At 34.9% G+C, this 21627-nt stretch overlaps 1 pseudogene; it reads right to left on the bottom strand.

Annotated features, from left to right (window-relative positions):
* Positions 1–18887, bottom strand: part of LOC142609152 (VQ motif-containing protein 11-like) — a 34238-nt pseudogene extending 15351 nt beyond the window's left edge.
* Between the last annotated feature and the right edge of the window lie 2740 nt (positions 18888–21627).

Genomic DNA, 21627 nt, shown 5'->3' with positions numbered 1-21627 from the left:
GTTTATGTTATTTTCAACTTGCACTCAATTTGGTCATTGATATTTTCAATTTACTATCATTTTGGGTCCAAACTTGGGTTTATTTTAGTTGCTAAGTTGATATATGTGTCTTCTGAAGTTGGAGATTGGTAAATTTGATATGTGTTTTGCATTTGGTTGCCAAGAAAGTGCGCAAGAAAAGTTAAGAGTTGATGATAGAGGTCAGATTGATTGCAAATTAAAAGTAACATAAATTGAATTATAAGCTACAAAAATGTATGGACTAAATTAACAATAAAAAAAATATAGGAACCCAAATAATATATTTTGCCTTCATTATTTTTTTATTTCTTATTTTTTTTGAGAATACCTTCATTAAATTAGAACTATTAAATTAATACTCGATTTTGGGGTAAATATTAGATCTTGTATCTAATTACATTAGACTCATCCAAATGATGCCATGTGTCCATTATTGAACACTTGTCATCATTTAGATGCAATTCTGTCACTTAATCCAAGTCCCCCATCTTAATTCCATGACTAATCTTTTTAATTACTTTTATAGCAAAAACAAAAATTAAACAAAACCAGAAAGAAATTAACGCCATATGTGGACAGAGATGAAGAGCAGGACCATATCTTACGAGACTAATGTCGCGTGATGCATGCCTTTGTTGTCATTTCAATTCCTATATAATCAATCTGACCAAAACAGTGAGAGTCCAATGACTTTTAAAGCTCTCTTTAATACTGTCTGTCGTTTTTACAACCCAATCGCAGGCGGCGCCGCTGTTGACAGTGATATAGTGAGAGACACCACAACAATTGCTGTGCCATCGCTCCCCTCTCAATATATAAATGCCTCACCAATTACGTGCTCACCGATATTTTGCCTTAGGTGCTGTGCTTTCGATGCTAATTAAAATCAGACCTTTATTGCTTAGATACGTTGCTTTATTTGCAATCTACTACTTTGTCTATTATGCTGTCTGTAAATTCCTCTAAAAAGACAAAACCTTTCCCTTTCACTGTCTCCCAATCTCTGGACCTAATTTACCAATATGCTTCCTCCTACATTTATGAGTATATACGATTATAAATTATGAAGTCTTTATTTGGGGTCCCAAGAAAAATAAAATAATTGGGTGGTCCTATTCAAAGCTTTCCATTATTATCATGTGCCAGTAATTTATATACATGGAGGGAAGAGCTTTTTTTCTTTTTTTTGGTTCAGGGTGCATTTAAATGATTTCATTTTTATTGATTTATTTTGTTTAACACAGAAAGAATTCAATTGGATATTTTATATATATATATATATATATATATATATATATATATCACAAAGATGTAGGTTAGAGCACAAGTATTTGGAGTTGTAAAACGCATGGTATGCTAAATTTTAGCATTAAACTACTAAAATGATGCATTACTTAGTATTGTTATGGTAAAAAAATTTACAATTATGCTGTAGTATCATCTTAAATCTATGATGGTAATGTAGTTCAATTCCAAAAATATTTTTTTTTTGTTTGTCATCTCGTTCTTTTAATCCATTTTATTCCTTCTCTCTTCTCTCTCTTTCTCTGTCTCTTGTCGCAGTTATTTTCTTTCTCACTCTCTTTTTCCTCACATCTCTAGTGATTGGGCCTCCATCCATGCCAACGAAGCCAAAGATCAAAGTTTCTCCACCGATCTCTTGGCTGAGGGGTGTGAGTTGGATCTAGTGGCGGATGCATGGTGGGTTGTGAGTCTGGGTGGTAGTTGGGTGGGGCATAGTGGGTTTGGGTCATGGTGGTGCAGTGGTGGTGTGGTTTTTTGTGGCCGGCGTCTGGTGGTCGTTGCCGGTTTGTTTGTGTGTGTGCACGTGTTTTTTTTTTGTGGTTCTTGTGATGGTTGTTGTTTTTGGTTGGTTTGGTGGTTTTTTTAATGGGTTTGCAAGTTGGCATGGTGGTGGCATGGTGGTAGTGGAAGTGGTTGCTGGCCAGTGTTTAGTGGGTTAAATGGGATGTGAGTGGCGGTTTTTTAATGGGTTTTGTTGGAGCTTGGTTGCTTAGAGGAAGAGGAAGAGAGAGAACTAGTATAAAAAGAATATTTAAATAAAGTGACAAAAAAAATAGAGTTTGAGATGTTAGGTGTGTTATGAAATTGTATAGTATAATAAATAAAGTAATTTTTAAGATCGTAAAATGTGATATTTTTTAAATAAACGCTAATGCTTAAAGGTAAATTATAGATTCAACTTCAAATATGCTAGACGTTAATGATGGAATGGAGAGCAAAACATAGATTCAACTTCAAATCTTGGGATCAAAGTTTATTGTTGGTTTGGTTTTTTTAGCTGGGATTGTTGCTAATAATTGAAATCCAAGGATCCCTAAACCTTGAAATTTCTCAAAAATTGTGGCACCAATGTTTTCTATAGAAGCCCCAGCTCGCATTGCACGTAACAATCACATATTCATGTTTGTGTAACTTTCAATCTGTTAACACCAGGCCATTTTCAACAAATATATATAAAATTCGAATCCTCCAAACTCTCCTGTTTAAACACATGAATGCATTTGCTCATATCCCAAGCCAGTCGCCACGTATTTGCCGGAGTGTATTCTCGTATTCCAATGCTAGAGACCCGTTGAGGCTGCCCAATATCTTTAGCAATCTGTATGTTGGAGCAGTCTTTAATTCTGGAGTAATATATATAATCACGGAACCCTATGATGATGGAAAAGAGGATAAAATCTAAGAAAAAGAAAGAAGCATATAATGAAATGAAAAGGATTTGATAATGGCAAAAGTCACAGGAAACAGTGCATGCAGAATTGGAAGACAAGCAAAGCAATGTTAGAATTACATCAAAGTGACGTCCAGGAATATTTGGCAGACGGCATGTGTATATATAAAAGCGCGCAGTTTGCCAGGATTTCTTGCACTGTAAAAGGCTGCATTGATGACCAAAATCTGAACTGAGATCAGGTGGAATTACCACTTTCTCTCATAAATTTTTTTACATTTTTAGTTTTAATTTTTTAACTCTCTTTTAATACATTTTATTTATTAATTGAGATTAAAAGTTATTTTTTAAACTTTAAATCTCAGTTATTGATTATAATTGCTTCAAGTGTAATATTTATTGCACCCGATTTGAAAAAGTATTGATACTTTTTTTTAATTTTTGAAATTTTTTTATCATAAATAGATGAATAATTGTGTATTAGCAAAATCCTTATTGTATTTAATCCCTTTGTGCTTTATTTGGTTGGATATTAGAAAAGGTGATAGATTGAGAGGACAAAAACACGTTAGGAGGATTTTATCTGATAATACTCCTCCTGTCCTAATTTGTTTGTCTTATTTGAAAAGTCAAACTTTTTAAGAGAATATTATTTAGAGATGTGCTACGTCCACAACATTTTTATAACAATTTTACAACAAATCATAGGTGGTTAGTTATTATAGGTTCAAATTTGAACCTAACACTAAGATTACTTTTTTGCCCCAACAATAACAACCAGTAACAACCTGCCACTTAAGATTTGTTGTAAAAATGTTGTAAAAATGTTGTAGATATATCATTTCTCTATTATTTATTGTCTTGTTTATCTTATAAAAACGTATAAGTTTACAAAATTATCTTTAAATAAATTTATCAACTTTTAAAAAAAAGTTATTCTTAATGAGGCAACTAAAAAGGTGGCCCAATTAGATTGATTTTTTAAAAATATTTGTTAGTTTTCCTTTCAAATAGTTTTGAAAATAAAATAGAGGCATAATAAGAACATTAGTAAATTAATTAATTAATTTTATTTTTAGAAATATGACAATATTTTGGGACATTCCAAAATGGAATAGAAGACAAACAAATTGGGATAGAGGGAGTAATTGATACATTCACAATATTTTTAAAATAAATTTATAAAAATAAATTTTGGGTGATAAGTTGTTACTAGTTTCAATTTGAATCTACCATTAAAATTATTATTTTTACCTATTCATAACAATCTGTAAGAACCTGCTACTTATGATTTGTAATGAAAATAGAGTAATGCTACATATACAAATTATTTTATAGCGTTTTTAAAAAATGTTGATGTGACCAATCTTTTATTGGTTTTCATGTAGGCCCACTATTAACCAAGGAAGTCAATACCGTACCGGAGGCTGTACCGGTTTGGCCATCGGTACGATATATTTCGGATACCGGTCAATACCGGTGTACCGTTTCGGGTTTACCGCTATTTTATATATATATATATATATATATATATATATTATACTCACTAAAATCTCTAGAACCATGGTTATAAGCATATAATATTTCACTTATATTATAGTAAATATAAAAGTTTATCATAAAATATTACCTCAATTCAGAAAAAATTATTCATAGTTTTAAACTTTAGTATTAATTAAAAGGAAAAAAAAAACACAATATAAAAAATAGAAAGCTTAGTTGTTCATTGCATACTAAAAAAACAAATAATACTAATAAGTTAGTGTAAATAAGTTATTATTATGTCCTTACAAAAATTCAAAAATTACAAAACTAAAAATAAAAAAAAAAAGTTTTTTTCTATACCGGCCGGTACGCCCGGTATTGGCCGGTATTGCCCGAAATTGGCCGGTATGGCCGGTACGCGACCGGTACGGCCGGTATTTTTTCCGGTACAAAATAGAAGTGTACCGGTACCGGTGCACTGACCGGTACGGTACGTACCGGCCGGTACGGCCGGTACCGGTACGGTATCGACCACCCTGCTATTAACATCACTTTTTCATTTACCAATAATCACTCACCGCATTAATAATTTGTAAAAAATTTTGCAAAACAGTTTGCATCTCTAGCATTATTCATGAAAATATTGTTGACATAACATTTCTCATATTAGAGCGTTGGAAGTAGAGGGATTTGAACCAGAATGTTAGAAATTCCAAGACTTGCAAATTAGTTTTTATTTTTTTATTTTAACATTAGTGTTTATAAAGAGAACAACAAAGTAGAAAACAAAATTACTATAATATATTTATAATTTTTTTAAAGAGTTTAATTCTATAGCGCTCGCTCCTAATGATAGATGTAGCTCTTTATCATTAGACCAAAACATTAATCGATTTTTGGTATAAACCAGAATTGAATCTCAGATATCTTATTTATCAATCTAAGACTTTATTATATCTTTATTATTACAAATAAAATGATGGAAAAGAGGGGTAATTTGGTATTTTCTTTTCAATATCATTTTCTTCCCTCTTGTCTTCACAAGTTGGAACGAAAAAAGAAAAAAAATACTCGGCCCATCCACTCTATTTTGTTTTATCTCCATCTTCACTTCAATCAAACAATAAAAAAAATTCTCTCTTTTTTCCTTCTTTCATTTTCAATCCTCCCTTTTCACCCCCATCAAATTGTCCTTTCCTTTTTTTAGTATTATTATTTTTAAATTAGCATTTTTAAAATTGATTTTTTTGGGGGTCAAATACTTCACCTTTTAAAGTCTCTTTCCTTTAAGTAATTACTTCTTTCAATTATAATGAACGATATAATTTAGGCACAAATTTTAAGTGTTGAAGTTTAGGTCCCCAATCAAATACAACATAATCTGTATTGCCTTCTTAAAAAATGACAATTAAATTCAATCATGTGAATTTTTTTAAGAGATTCAGTCATGTGGTTCATGGCCAATGCAACCACAAGGTTAAATAAATATTGAAGAATCTATTGTTAGGTCATCAAAGAAACTGTATAAAAGTATATTATTTAAATAATAAATATATATATTTCTCGTACTTAATTATTTTAATATTTTTTTAAAAAAATAAAAAATTTGGTCATGTCAACTGTGGTGGCTGGCACTAAGTTTCTCCTTGTATCGGTGTATCCTACAATGGGGTTTTGCCATATGGCTTACTTTCTATTAAAATAGTTAAGTCAAAAATATCAAGTGACCTGATACAAGTCATTCTAATTAGTTTCACACGTTCGAAATTTATGACAAAGTATAAACTACTTCAAGCCCATTTAACTCCTTCCAACTTATTTGAAGCCCATTATGACCCATTCTACTTTGAGCCCATAAGAAATTACTTACAATCCATTTCACTTTATGCCCATTTAACTACTTCAACTTTTTTGAAGCCAATCCAAATTTTCTTACCTAAACTCATTACTAACTAAAGTATATGCAAATCTTAACATATTTTTAAAAATTGTTCCTTTTCGATATATTATTATAATAACTCGGTCAATTTTTATGATTATTTGAAAAAATATAAACATAAAATAAATTTGTTATATCATGATATCAATAATTAATAAAACTAAGTATATAAATAGGTTAACGAACTACTTAAAAAAAAAAAAAACTAAAATGCACAAAAAAACAAATTTGAGAAATAATTACAACATACGGTTAACCCTGCAGCTCGAACCATTTCCAACTAAACCCCCAAACACAAATTAATAATGAATGATTTAGTTTTCAAAAAAAAAAAATGAATGATTTACAAACTCTATCACGCGTTATCTTTATAAAAGCATTCTCATCTGGTTATATAAAAATGCAATATAAATAACACTGTAGATAAAAAGGAAAAAAAAAAAGCTTCATCCAATTATTTATTTTGTATAAAATTATACACAACGGTACAATGCTTATATAAATACACAATCACTGTAGCTTATGTGAAACATTTCCTTAATATTTTATTCACTCATTCTTTCTCCTCTTAACAAAAAAATCAAGACTCCCTCCCTCCCTCTCTCTCTTGCACTTTCATCATATCATGGTTGTGGATCAGGCAGTGTGGGTCTCGGCATAGGTCGTGGCACTAGGTTGTTGACTATTGGTGTGGGTTGTGGTTTCAAATCAACAATGTTGGGTTTGAGTTGCGGTGGTTGGTGGGTTTGGGTGAACAATGAGATCAATAGTGCTGGGTTTGTGAGTGGTGATATTGCTGGGTTTGGGTTGGTGAGATGATTGGGTTTTGCAATTGGTTGATTGGGTTTGTTGAGAAAGAAAATGATTATTTTAATATGATGTATCCAAAATGAGAATGGGATGTAGGATGTGTTGTAAAAGCAGTTATCTAAAATAGAAATAGAAATTTAGCATGGTCTAAAATTGTTTATATATATATATATATTTACTTGTTTTTTTTTTTTTGATCCTTTGTATATTTATTTGTTTACATAACTAGCCGAGAATGCTATAAGGTTTTTCAAGGGTAGACATGAATTCAAAAAGGAACATTAATAGGGTCAAACTTAGATAAAAACATTTATTATATATTTAGTTATTATTTTTCTTAAATATGCATGTAGGATACGTTAAATATTTTTTTAATAAAAAAATATGATAGTTGAAGGTGGGAGAAGTTGAATCCTGAATGTCTTTGCTGGAAACACTAAAAGGTGCCCATTAAAGTACAAGACTCTTAGAAAAATAAGTAAACTATGGATCATTAAGTTTTGATCCACGATCTTTGTATTTGGTAAAAAATGAACAAAAAATATTCATACATATTTAAGTATTTTTGAAATAGCTAGAGTAAAGTATTCTTAAATATAGGGGAAAAAATAGAGAAAAAAAGAATGAAGGAGGTTTCATAACTCACCAACATAGCTAGTAAAATATATGTAATATACTGCACGTATGTATATATTCTTAAAAGAACCTGTTTACGCTTTCAAAAAAAAAAAGAAAAGAAAAAAAAGAACCTGTTCACCGTATGAAGCAAAAATTCTCTAAAGATATATGTTTTCTTTTATTATTACAATTAATCGTATAAATCTTGTATTAAACATTTCGTGTATTATATTTGTACAAAAATATTCCAACTTGACTTACCTTTAATACTTTTATCAAGGGCAGAATTGTTTGTTTTCAAAATGTGTATCATTATACACAACAATGAAGTTATCAAAATTAATGCTTGTAGTGCAATGTTTTTTTTTTGCTGTTTATATTAAGCATCAATGATTTTATTATTTATCTATTATAAGAATTTTCTATAATTTGAATTATGTACTTTTATTGTTGTTTGTTTGTTTAGACCCCTTAAATCAGATTATTTAATCTAATTAATTAACCAAGTTGATTAATTATTCAGATTGAGGTTAAATAAGCATATATCATATCATGCATAAAAGTGGAAAATAAATAACACCATGATATGATGACCTAGGAAAACCGATAAAACGAACCGTTTCAAGGTAAAAATTTGGGGAGGATTTGACTTAACTATCCCTAAGGTAAAGTGAATTCACTATAAGAGAATCGAAGTTTTTACAATTAGATTTAATCCTAAATCTATTACTACCTCATGTAGTAACTTACTGACACGACCACATGCAAGTTCTGAATCCACGGACTCATTTTTTTCATGGATTTACAATAACACAAGCACCATTGCTTGTAACTTTGAGATCTTACTTAAAGGTTTCAAATCACCATCTGTAATGATTTTGATGCAACAACTATGTTCTACCAATACTTGATTGTAGTTCTGGCTCCGATAGATTCTTGTGTGAAGTTACAAAACCTCTTAGATCTCATAAGGAGTAATACACAAGTCTTCCAAAAGTCTGAAAAACGTAGCTAGAGTTTCCTTTTTATATGTGGAGAATTTGGAATGAAACCCTAAACGTTTTTGCGGGCTTGAGCTTGGTTTAAAAATTCTGCAGAATTTTGTTCCTGTGAATTTCGATCAATTGAGCCTAATTCTCAATTGGTCAAGCAAGGCAAAACCACACTTCCTTTTTCTACAGTTAGTTGGGCTTGAATCTTGAAACAAATACTTTTAAGCATTGCCTAACACCTAGCCTAAACATGTTTTGTTATCGGTTTGCCAACACAATAAAAATATGATTCTAAACATTTACACCTAAATCTTTAGGACCTAACAATTCTCATATATGTATGTATGAATGATAGATTTTTAGTAAAAATAAATAAAATCATTTTAAATATAATAATATGAGCCAATAAATGCTTTCAGTTAATTATTTTGTTATGAATTTTGGGTTTGGCTTACTTCCAATACTTTTTTAACTGGAATCTCTTTTTGTTTTAATGAAAAATTGTCATATCACTCATTAACTAAATAAAAGGTAGAGATTAAAACTCACTACCACTTGGTATTATGTATTTAAAATAAAAGGACACCTCCAGTTAAAAAAATACTAAAAGTAAGCCGAACCCATTGGTTTTTCGCTAAAAAAGTGAATCAAAGAATTTATAAAATACATTTCCTTCTTTAAATTGTTTTAACTCATCCATGATTTTATGCTATTGTGGGGAGTAAAAGGACCCAAATGGGCATATGGGCCTTTGGACTGTAGCATGGAGGGCCGACCTGCTCCAGAATTAAACTCTACGAATTGGCCCATACGCCGAAGATCTGAGGGTACTGCCGAGGGCGAGTTTCTCCTCAGACAGATCCAAGAGAACTTAGGACTTCATTATGAAGGTCAAGGCATAACTCTGGAAAGACTAATGGTTAAAGGGGGACACCCTGAACCTTCTAGATGCACCAGTGTTAAAGAAAATATCAAGGGTAAAGGCTGCCACCTCCGCATTAAAGGCTCTGCACCTACCTCCTTGGCCGTATTGATGGGGAAGTGACCCCTGAACAGTAGGGCTGAAACTTCTAGTCATTGTCCAAAAGGTATCAGGAAAGGAAGTATTTAAGGGGGGTGAAGGCTAGAACAAATGGGGATTGACAACAAAGAAAGAAACTAAGAATTGTAACTTTTAAGTAAAGAATAGAAATAATACAGAGATAGTCCTCGACTTACGTCTGAGAAGGCCCATTTACAATTATCTTTCGTTATTTATAGGTGTTTGTAACTCTTAGCCTGTTATCAAGGTCTCAGCATTTCTAATCTAGGTTTCAAGCCCACGCTCTACAAATTTTATTGTCTAAGGCTTATTGAGCCTGAGCCCGTAGTTGTCTTTAGGTCCAGGTGTAATTGTGCACTTATAATTGGCGCCGTCTGTGGAAAATCTAGTCTAGAAAGAGTTGGGATATTATGACAGGCCTGGGTTCCCACCATGCAGAGTCACAGGGATCACAACCGGAGGATTTTTTCGAGCGTCTTGAGCGTCGAAGGGATCGTGAGGGAAGTGTCCATACAGAATACCCTGGGTCTAGCTATACTCATGGTGGGGGTAGCACCACCCATGAGGATGGTGCTAAAGCCATGCAGAAGGAGATTAATCGTTTGAAGAGAAAGTTACGCCGTGCCAGATGCAGGTCTTCACCGTCCTCATCTAATTCTTCCTTAGAGGAGGTACGGGGAGGTAGCTACAGCTCAAGGTCATGCTCACCCCCCAGTGCAATGTCCTCTGGAGAGGAGGACGACCAGCCAGCTCGCAGACGCAAGAAGCTACCTTCTAGGGGCTTAGGGAACGATGCTATGAGTCGGGCGTTGCACCAACTCTCCAAATCTCCGTTTTCACAGAGGATTGAGAAGGGGAGGCTTCCCAGAAGGTTTACTCAACCCACCTTTACCATCTACAATGGCCGGACTGATCCGGTGGAGCACGTGAGTCACTTTAACTAGAGGATGGTGGTGCACTCTCATAACGAGACCCTGATGTGTAAAGTTTTCCCCTCTAGCTTAGGACCTGTTACTATGAGGTGGTTCAATGGCCTTAAATCGGGGTCTATAGGTTCGTTTGGGGAGCTCACTAGAACATTCGCTTCGCGGTTCATTACGTGTAGCAGAGTACCTCGACCATTGGACTCGCTGTTATCCATGACCATGAGGGAAGGGGAGACGTTGAAAGCATACTCCGACCGGTACTGGGAACTGTTTAATGAAATAGATGGTGACTTTGATGAGGTGGTGCTCAATACCTTTAAGGTAGGTCTTCCTACTGATCACGACTTGAGAAAGTCTTTGACCAAAAAGCCCGTCCGTAGCGTACGTCGCCTCATGGACCATATTGATGAATACAAAAGGGTAGAGAAAGACCAGCAGCAAGGAAAGGGTAAGGAGAAGGTTATCCCGCAGGAGAGAAGGGATTTCAGGTCGGACAGATACCACAATAGCAAGCCGAGGAGAGATTACAATAGTCAATCCGGCTCGGCTGCACCTCAGGCAGTGAACACTGTGTTCCGAGAACCAGTACACCAGTTGTTGGAGAAAGTTCGTAAGGAGCCATTTTTCAGGTGGCCTAGCAAGATGGCAGAAGACCCCGCGAAGAGGAATCAGAACCTCTTTTGTCACTACCATCAGGACGTGGGCTACACTACCGAGAATTGTCGGACCCTTTGGAACCATTTGGAGCAGCTTGTCGGTGAAGGAAAATTGAAGCAGCATTTGTGTCAACCTACTGGGCAGGGCAGTCACGCTGGCTCAAACAACCAGAGGAACAATCCATCTCGGCCCGCACTGGGAACAATTAACGTTATCTTCGCTGCACCTGGCAGGACCGGCTCAGGTCCCACTAGGGTGATGGCGGTTTCTCATCCTCAGGCCGAGGAGGCAGGTTGAAGGCCGAAGAGGTTGAAGGTGACTTTGCCCGTCTTGGGATTCTCCGAGGAGGATAAGGTTGGTACCATCCAACCCCACGACGATGCTCTTGTGGTCACTCTCAGGATGTCGATTTGACCCATATGGGTGATTGGGCCACATGTTCTTAGGAGTCGGGAGGTAGACGAGCAGTGGTGCACTGGTGGAGCAGACAAAGCAGTGTGTGTGAACGTCAATTTAAAGGGTTGATTCTCTTTAGGCTTTTTTTCTCAAGTGATGATGATGAGAGAAAAAAAGAGGGAGAAATGAACTGGAGGTGGAAAAAAAACAAAAATGAATATAGAGAGGGGAAAAGTAGGGATAGGGATGAAGCTAGGTTTCTAGTTAAGGGGAGCCAGAGTATAGAAAAAAAAAATTCAAGAAATTCCCAATAAGCATTTATTTAGTATTAACAACAATGTTTTTCAAAAAAAAAAAAAAAAAACTATGAACAAAGACAAATAAACAAGTCTCAGTCTCTCTCAACTTGTATCTCTCTGCGTCCCTCTTTTTTATTTTATTTATGAAAAATGCTAAAGCCCCAAATTATTTTACATTTTTTTTACAAATTACTAATGTGATCAGTAGTTATTAGTAAGTAAAAAAGTAATATTAATAGTAGACCTAGATAATAATTCATAAGAATTTGTCACATTAATAGTTTGTACAAATATTTATTGGGTAAAATACTATTTCGGTCATTAAACTTTACTAAAGTGTGTTTTTCGTCCTGAAGTTTTAAAAAGTTTTTTTTCATCCTTCAATTTTATAAAGAGTTATTTTAATAGTTTAGAAATAAAAATAAGGATAAAAAATAACTTCTTTCAATAGTTTATGGACGAAAAACAAACTTTTAATAAAGTTTGAGAATGGAAAACATTTTCAATAATTTAGGGACAAAAAATAAACTTTACAATAGTTTATGGACAAAAACTAACTTTTTATAGTTTAAGGATGAAAAACAAACTTTTGGTAAAATCTAGAGACCAAAACAGTATTTTACCCTTATTTATTGGAATTAAGCTCATAAATTTCAACTTTTTTTTTTTTTTATTAAGTTTTTGGGCTCCTAGTTAGACTGAGTTGGGTTGATGATTTTTTTGAGGGGAGTGGGCCAAAAGTTTTTTACCCGGGGGGGGGGGGGGGAGGGTTGGATGGGGAGGCTCCTTTGGCCCCCTTGGCTTCGTCCTTGGGTGGGGGGATACATGTGTGGAGGAAAGAAAACAAGAGGGAAAAAAGAAAGAAAGAAAGAAAAAAGAAAAGAGAAAAGAAGATAGAGATGATTCTAGAAAATGAAACATATGGGGTAAAAAAATAAAGAGAAAAACGAAAAATAAAATATAGATAAAAAAAATTAAAATTGAGAAATACTATATTCATAATATTTTTACAACACTTTTACAACAAATTTTAAGAGGAAGATTGTTACTGGTTATTACTAGTAGGCAAAAAAGTAATTTCTACAACCAATAACAACTTATTACTTAAGATTTTTTGTGAGAATGTTATACGCAGACATAGCATTTCTCATTAAAATTATATGACCCTACAACTTACTATACCATTGTCATGAGTGCTCCATGAAATTGGTTAAAAAAAAAGTACGCCATTGAAAAATTTGGAGATTTAAAACATATAGTTGTTTGAAATTTATAAAATATATTCATTAGTAATAAATGAATAAAGATTAAAGAAAGAATTAAGAAAAACTATTTAAATGGAATAGGAAAAATTTTGAGAGCCTAATTTCTTCTTCTTTTTTAAATTTATAGTAATTAAGTCCTGACTTGATATTGTTATTATATATATATATATATATATATATATATATATTTTTTTTTTTTTTTTGGGTAGCGTTAATAAGCATCCTAAGGTATCCATTAAGAAAAACTTAATATCAAATCTTTTTGCTTTATGTCAATTTTTTTACTAGTTTTATAGGTGTGGAGCCAATAGAACTAAAATTTTGAATTCCATTTATTATTTCAATAGTATTTTTAGTTCCCTCATCATTTTATACTATTTTCTTTTTTATAAACTAGTCCATTTCCCTTTATATTTTTGTGATAATATTATATATTTATTTTTTATGCTGTGACTGTGGCCCATTATTCATTATATACATCCATTTCAATTCCTTATGACAAACTAGATCCTCATTCTAATAAGACTATGAGTATGTATCGTTTTTGTTTCTTTTTTTGTTTTAATATATATTTAAATAATAAATAAATCACAAAGACAAAGAGAAGTGATTTGGGCAGCCAATTCCATCTTGTCTACTTGTCTATGCCTCTATTATAGGAGGAAGCATACCCTGTTACGTTACGGGTGTATGCTTCCTCCCTCCCACAAGTCGCTGGGACCCCCAGCTGGTGGGTCTTACTTGCTGGGAGAGGAGAGAAACATACACTCGTAATGGGGTGTATTTTCTCCTATTGCTGATTGATTCCCCTGTCAGGTTGCCCAAGTCCCCATTAACAGAGCCCCATAATTTTAAGGCATTGGGCTTGGGTCTTCGGTTTGTAAGAGCATTCTCGTCAAGAATGTTATAATGATAAAAATGCTAATTTTACAACCAAAACACCAAAATATCTGCTACATCAAAGTCGCGTCTCTCTTTTCTTTCCTTTTTCTAGTTTTCCCTCAATCCATGCCGATAAGCTCCCTTCCCTTCTCCCACGCTGCATCCCTTCCCTCAACCCACACCGCCAAAAATTGAAGATCCTTTTCCCTCTAACCGAACCCATAAACCCATATTGCCAATAATCCATGCTCTGCTCTTCTCCTTCTGGGTGTTGTTAGGCTACGGTGGCTGGGCTGCAATGGGTTTTGTGATTTAATATCGGTGGGGTTTGATTTTGGTGGTTTTTGATTTCGGTGGCTGGGTTGATCGGGGTGGTTGAGAGATAGGTGTGGCTTGATTGATTCGGTGGTGGGGTTTTGATTTGCAGGTTGTGAGAGGCGGCAATGATGGTTTTGGGTGATTATATATATATATATATATATATATATATATTTGGATGTGGTGGGTTGCAATTTGTTGTGATTGTGGTGGTTGGGGGTGTGACAGTGGCTGAACTTGGCTGAGGCGTGGCTGTTGTGGTTGAGGTAGTGTTGGTTGTGGCTTTTTTTTAAAAAAAAAAATGAAAACTAGATGTTGGTATTGTATATTTTTGTGAGATATATTATTTTATTTTATTATTTTAATGTGTTGTATGATAAAATAGAACCTTTGATGTTAGGTGTATTGTAAAGTGAGATATTAAAATAGATAAAGTAGGTTTTTGAGATGCTACATGTTAATTTTTTTTTTTTAGATCCTTGATGTGAATGATCTAATAAGAGCGTTCAATCTCAAAAAAATTTAGCATTTAGCATTTTATTATTTTTTAGCATTTAACATTTAAAATTTAGCAATCAACATCAAAGGTTTTATATTTTTTACCACTTCATTAAAATAATTTTTTTATTATTATTTTTATTCTCAATTTCATTTCTTCCACTACTCCGCAAATCCACTGCCACTGTCAACACTCATTGCCACTAGCCACCACCACCCATAGCCATAGCCACAGCCACAACCACAGCCACAGCCACAGCCACAGCCACAACCACCACCAACAACCTCAAACCCTAACCACCAAAATCACAAACGAAAAAAAACCCAAAACCAAATCAAAACCCAAAATCAAATCAAACTCAAACCCACACCCACACCCACTGCCATAGCCACTATCGACCACCGCCACAGCCACGACAATCACTACCACCATAACCATCACCCACAACCTCCAACCATCAAATCACAAGCCCAAAACCAGAGTAGAATCCACCACCAAGCCATCATCCACTGTAAAATTGAACCCTAAGCTACCACCCAAAACCTGATCTGAACCCACCACAAAATTGCAGCCAAAACCTACCCTAGCCTCTCTGATGACCACTACCTTAGCGGCCCTGCCTCTCTGGTCTCAACCCTAGCCAAGAACACTGACCACGCCGACTCAAGAATGATGCCTCAAGAAGACCGACTCAACCTGCTCTGAAGCTTTAAATTTGAGACGAGAATGGAGAGCATATGGGTTTCAAGCTTGGGTTTTTGGGTTCGGCTATATAGAGAAGAGAAGAGCTTGGGTTGAGGGAGAACTAACAAAAAAAGGAGGCATTGTGATGATTGATGAGGTGTGGGTTGAGGGAGAACTAGAAGGGAGAACTAGAAGAGAGAGAATGATATAGAGAGATGGCATGTGTGGGAATTAAAAAAAAATGGTTTTGACACTCAACTACAGTGAGTTGCTATTTGTAGCAACTCACTATAGCTAGGTGTCAAAAATTTTAGCATATGACTTTTTTGATATAGTGTGTTTTTTGCGTGTTAATTGTTATTAATAACATTTTTAGCATTTTAACATTCTTGATGTGAATGTTCTAATAAGATCCCAATGGGCTAATTTCTTCACAAAAGTTGTAGCATTAACAAATTGTATGGAGCAAGATTTATAGTTGAAGACTATAAATCCCTCTCCCTCATTATCTGCTTATTGAAATAATAATAACAACAATAATAAAAAAATCCATTAGCAATTATTTGACTAGACACAAAAAGCAAAAAAAAACTAGTTAATTGATATAAACTCTACCATGCATCTTTCTTCTCCTCTCTTTCTTTCACTTGTATTATTAGTATGCTTATTGAAATAATAATAACAACAATAACAACAACAATAAAAAAATCCGTTAGCAATTATTTGATTAGACACAAAAAGCAAACAAAACTAGTTAATTGATATAAGCTCTACCATGCATCTTTCTTCTCCTCTCTTTCTCTGACTTGTATTATTAGTATGCTCAAACCCCTTTTTCTTTCTTTCTTTTTTCCTTGGTAAATTTCATTTTCTAAAAATTTGGGGTATGTTTCATTTAAGCATCAAATTTTTTTAAGGTTCATTTTTTGGTTGGGTAAAAACATAAAACTTAAGTACAATTTTTTAATATGTTCCCAAATTTAAATTTGTAGATGCTCATTTTTTGGAAGCCCAGCAGGAGGAAGAAGCCCAACAACGTGGGCAGAAGAAAGTTGGATAGAAAAGCTATTGAGCCCAAGCGGTAGGAATAATGGATCATGGGTCCATAAAGCAAACAAATGGATCTTGAAGAAGTAAATGGGCCTAAAATGCCCTAGTAAGAGAAAAGTAGCAAACCCATGGGCTGTATGGATGTAGAAAAGTAAGAATGGGCCACGATTGCCACAACACCAAAGCAATGTAAGTAAAGAAAGTAAGAGGCAATGAAGAATCCATAAGCCCCAAGGATGAAGTATAAAATATTTGAGCGAAGGAAGCCCAAGGAGTTAGTAAAAGCCCATGGGAAGCACAGAATTAGAAAGAGCCAAGGATGCCCCAAGAAAGTAAATGGGCCAAGGATGCCTAAGAGGAAGTAAGCGGGACGCGGGAGCCCGCAAGTAATGTAGTAAAAGGCCCAATGAGTTTATCGGGCCATTAGAAAAGAGATGAACAACAAGCCCAAAGAGGCCTAGCAATTCTGGATCAAATAACATCACGACAGGCATGACAGAATGATGTGACTGGAAGTAATAGCAAGGCTAAGAATGAAACACGGAGAATGGCACGAAGGAGGAGAAGCCCATAATTTGGCAAATCCTAGCAAATCATAAAGAATGAGAAATCAAGAAAGCAGCCCACACTGTAAAAAGTCAAGGACAAACGGCAGAATAGGCAGATGGACCTTCAGACCGCGACAAACGCATGAGCAGTAGAAAAAATTTGGACGTACATGGAAGTAAGGCATGCACAAGGCCCAGACACCACCAGCTTGTATCCAGCTAATACAGGAAGTGGTGGGTCATGAGTCAGAGGTAAGAGGGCATGGTTTGGCGGTGGGGAGTGGAAAAACCTATTTTTGTGTTTCCTGCTCAGGCTCTTTTGGAGGCAGTGTCCTGCTGGGATGACATACCGCTCAAAAGAAGCAAAACTGAGTTAGAACCATTAGGTGCATGCCATGAGGGACAAGGAGAAAAAGAGTACTTACACCATGGCAGGTAAGAATGCCACAGCAAGAAAACAAACAAAATAGTCTTCTTTGTCTGGTGAGGTGGAGTGGCGTGGCTAGTATTGGTAAGTGGCGCTGGTTGGGCGACTGACCAATCAGTAATGGTTGGCAAGGACACTCACACTAGAAAAAAATGGTTAAGGGCTAAAATGGTAAAAGCCAGCCGTGGTAGGCATTATATAAGGAACCCCTACTATGCACAGGAGGGGGACAGCAACAGTAATCTAAAAGAGAGAACCGTAACGACTAAGTAAAAATGGAAAGAGATAAAAAAACGAAAGGGCAAAGAAAGAAAGAATCAGAGAGAAAAGGAAAAACAAAAAAGGAGACAATAGCACAACAGACAAGCACCGAATATGATGATTTCCTCTTGTCCCTCTCAAACCACGCTCTCTGCTAAAAGTGAGATGCTCATCTAGGCATAAGTCATTTAGGGCCCGTTCCCTTAAAGCAGTTAATTTCTTCGTTGGAGAGATTATTTGCATTGAGGAAATGATTTTTTTCTTCTTGACTTAGACCCTGCGACAGAACTCTACATGGCAGACTGATATTTCTTTGTGATTCAATAAGCTTATTATCACCTGTGTCGTATTTATTTGTATTGCCATCTCATAAAACATGTGTTACTTTTAATAACCTACTACTTATTTTGTCTAAGTGGTGGATGAATCTTTGTTATTATCTTTATTGTATTTACTTGCCGTAATTGTCATAACAGCTCTGCCTGCTGGAGGCATATAATCAAAACCTAGGCTAAACCAGGCATAGTTTGTGCACAAGCCGATCTCAACTCCCTGATCTAGAACACCTTGGGCCTAGTACGACAGGAACCAGTTCAGCCCAATACCACACACAAGGCCTACCAAAAGATTAAAACTTACAATTATATTATTTTAATTGTCCTTAAAAAAGAAAATAGCATTAATTTTTTATCAAGAAGTAAAATCCATATATTTAAATTTAATCATAAAAAAGTCTAATCAATTTACTGTACCTAAAGGATAAGAGCATTCACACCTGGCATGCCATATGCCATATGTTAGTCTATTTTACCATTTAAGCACAAAAAACCTCCTCCATCTGGACTTGTAAAAGCCAACTATTGCAAAAATTTTTGCAATAGTGCTACAGTGCAATTTTAAAGGTAGAACTGCACTGTAGCACTATTGTAAAACCATAAAATTTATTTTACTCTTTTTCTCTCTCCACTCTGTCTCCTTGACTCTCCCACCCTCTCAGGTCTGTCTCCCACGTCTCTTTCTCTCAGATTTCTCCCTCTCCCTTTGCTCTCCCTTAGGCCACTGTTGGCCACCATCGCCCAGCAACACCATGCCTAGGTTGTGTCTCACCTAGCGACGCCTAAGCCCAGGCCACCATTGACCACTGTCTCACCTGACGTGGTATGATGGGTCTCTCATGGCGTTGCGTGGTTTGATGGGTCTTATGGGTCTTTCTAACCCCAAACTCTCAGCCTTTCTCTTAGATCTAGTGGGTTTATGGTGGGTTAGTGGTGGAGATCGTGGCCGATCAGTGGTGGGTTTCTTTGGTGTTGTGGATTATTTTGGCGGCGTGGTTCAGGTGGTGGGTGTGGTGGCCGTTGTTTTCTCCGATTGGTTTGATGGTTTGTGTGTGTGTGGCTTTGTTGATGGTTTGTGTTTGTGTGTGTGTGGCTCTGTTGATGGTTTGATGGTTTGTGTTTGTGTGTGTGTGTGGTGATGGGTTTGGATAGGTTGATTGGTGTATCATGGGTCTGTATGTATGTGTGGCTCTGTGTGTTGAACCGGTGCTAGAGGTTGAGGGAGAGAGAGGAAAAGGAAGAGAAAAAGAGAAATAGTAAAAAAAAAAAAAATTTAAATAAAATGGGAAAAAAAAGAATTTTGGGATGTTGGATGTATTGTAAAATTATATTGTATAATTGATAAAGTGGCTTTTTGAGATGGTAAAATAGGATATGATAGAATTTCCTAATGCGAATGCTCTAATAATGGGAAAAAATAAAGGTGATATAGATAAGGTGCATTGCAATTGTAGTCAAATGATTAAGAATAAGAATTCTAAAAAGTAATTTTCAGTGTCAACTATTAAATTAAAAATATTAAAAGAAGTTAAATAGTTAAGAAAGTAAAAAGACTTTGTGAGAAAAAACAGCAGGTAAATACTAAATACCCACCTAATAAATTTTATTTTTTTGAAGAAGAAAATACCCACCTAATCGTAATACAAATGAAGTTATAAAAAATATTAAGGGGCATTTGGATTTGCTGTTTCTATAACTCATAACTCTATTTCCATCACCCATAACTCAAAATATGTGGGTCCCACAAAAAAAAAACTTGGTTTGGATTTGTTTCTTGTTTTTGTTTTCATTACTTAATCTCTGATTTTTAAGTGATGAGTTATGGAAACTGAAAACACATTTTAGGTATTTTTAGTTTCCAAAACTCTATTTCTAATGGCATTTTCGTAATTAAACACACATTTATGGAACCCACTACCAGAGACAAGTCACGTCAGGCGCACCTTTTTCTTCTTCTTTCTTTCTTTCTTCTTCACAGACTTACTCCAACGGCCATTTTTTTTTTCTTCTTCTTCATTCTTTTTCTTTCTTTTCTTCTTCACAGAAACACTAAATATACTTTATCAAAAAATAAAAAAACACATGGGTACCGATTTCTCAAACCCAAAAAATCAAACCCATAAACACATGAGTTAGATCATACACACTAACACAGAAACACAAACCCACAAACATGTTCACCATGGGTCAGACTCCATAGTCGCCGCTGCTTCACGATTTCACGAGCTCAACCTCCCTTGCCGCAGCTGTTCCAGAGAAAGATGAAGGGAAAAAAAAAGGGAGAACAATCACTTCGATTTCACGAGGATCGGCGGCGAGTTGGGTGACGGTGGCTTGACGGCACGCTAGGTAACGGGGATCAGCGGTACACAGCCCTTAATTTTTTTTTTCCTTTTCGCCTTTCTCCTTTTTGCTACTGTGGCTGTGGATGTTGCTGTTGTTGTTGTTGTTGTTGTTGTGGTTGTATTGGACCACGAACCACAAAGAGAGAGAGAGTTTGAGAGAGAGAAGAAGAAGAAGAAAAGGTCGAGAGATTTTTTTTTTTGGGTGGCATTGTTTTCAATTTATTTTTGGCTTTGTGTTTGGTGGTTTTAAGAAGAGTGGATCCCGCATAAGAAAGGTCTAGCTTGGTGATTAGGTATGGGTCTCACAAAAAGGTTGAATTATTTGAGTGATGTGAATTAAAAGCAGTGTCCAAACAAGTGGGGTGTAGAGAGTTGAGGTATTTTAAATGATGAGTGACGAGTGACGAAAATTGAACGAGGAGTGATGAGTGATGAAAAAAAAAAAAAAAACAAACAGCCCTTAGCTTTATCATAAAAATGTTCGGCTTTCTCGTAAGAAAGAAATGCGTACCTGTACTTGACTATACATAAAATAAGATTTGAAAAGAAAAGCTGCTATTTCATGACACTTGACTAGACTTAAAATAAGATTTGCAAAGAAAAATTGCTAACTCATGTCAGCCTTTAGCTTCTACTTTTTTCTTTCTACCACGTTTTTGCTTGTATCATTCACTTTCATTCATTTGTTATGAGTGTACAATGGGACATATAATGTACAATGAGACAGATAATGAGCAGTAGAGACAAAATAATGGTACACGATGAGTAGTAGTGAGAAAATAATGGTTCATGTAATAGTGATGGATGTAACAGGAATAGTAGACATGGCGAATGATTTGAGTTCAAAATTGGACATTTTAAATAGGTTGAAAATGGGTCAGATTAATTAGGCTGCGGGTGGGTTAGGCCAATTCGTATTTTCACACGAAAAAAAATTTTAAATTTATAAAAAAAAAAAATGTCAAATTTTTAGAGAGAATAAATCAAATCAATCAGGAAACAAATTGCACATAATATCCTTTGTTTTCCTTTTCATTGAGTGGGCACCTACTATTATTATACTCTCAGTGTTACTATTATACCTGTGAAGGGAAAAAAACAAACAAACAAACTAAAAAACATAAAACTTTTCA

The sequence above is a fragment of the Castanea sativa genome, chromosome 9 (genome assembly GCF_040712315.1).
Source record: "Castanea sativa cultivar Marrone di Chiusa Pesio chromosome 9, ASM4071231v1".
NCBI lineage: Eukaryota > Viridiplantae > Streptophyta > Magnoliopsida > Fagales > Fagaceae > Castanea > Castanea sativa.
This window is presented reverse-complemented; position numbering and strand designations above follow the sequence as displayed.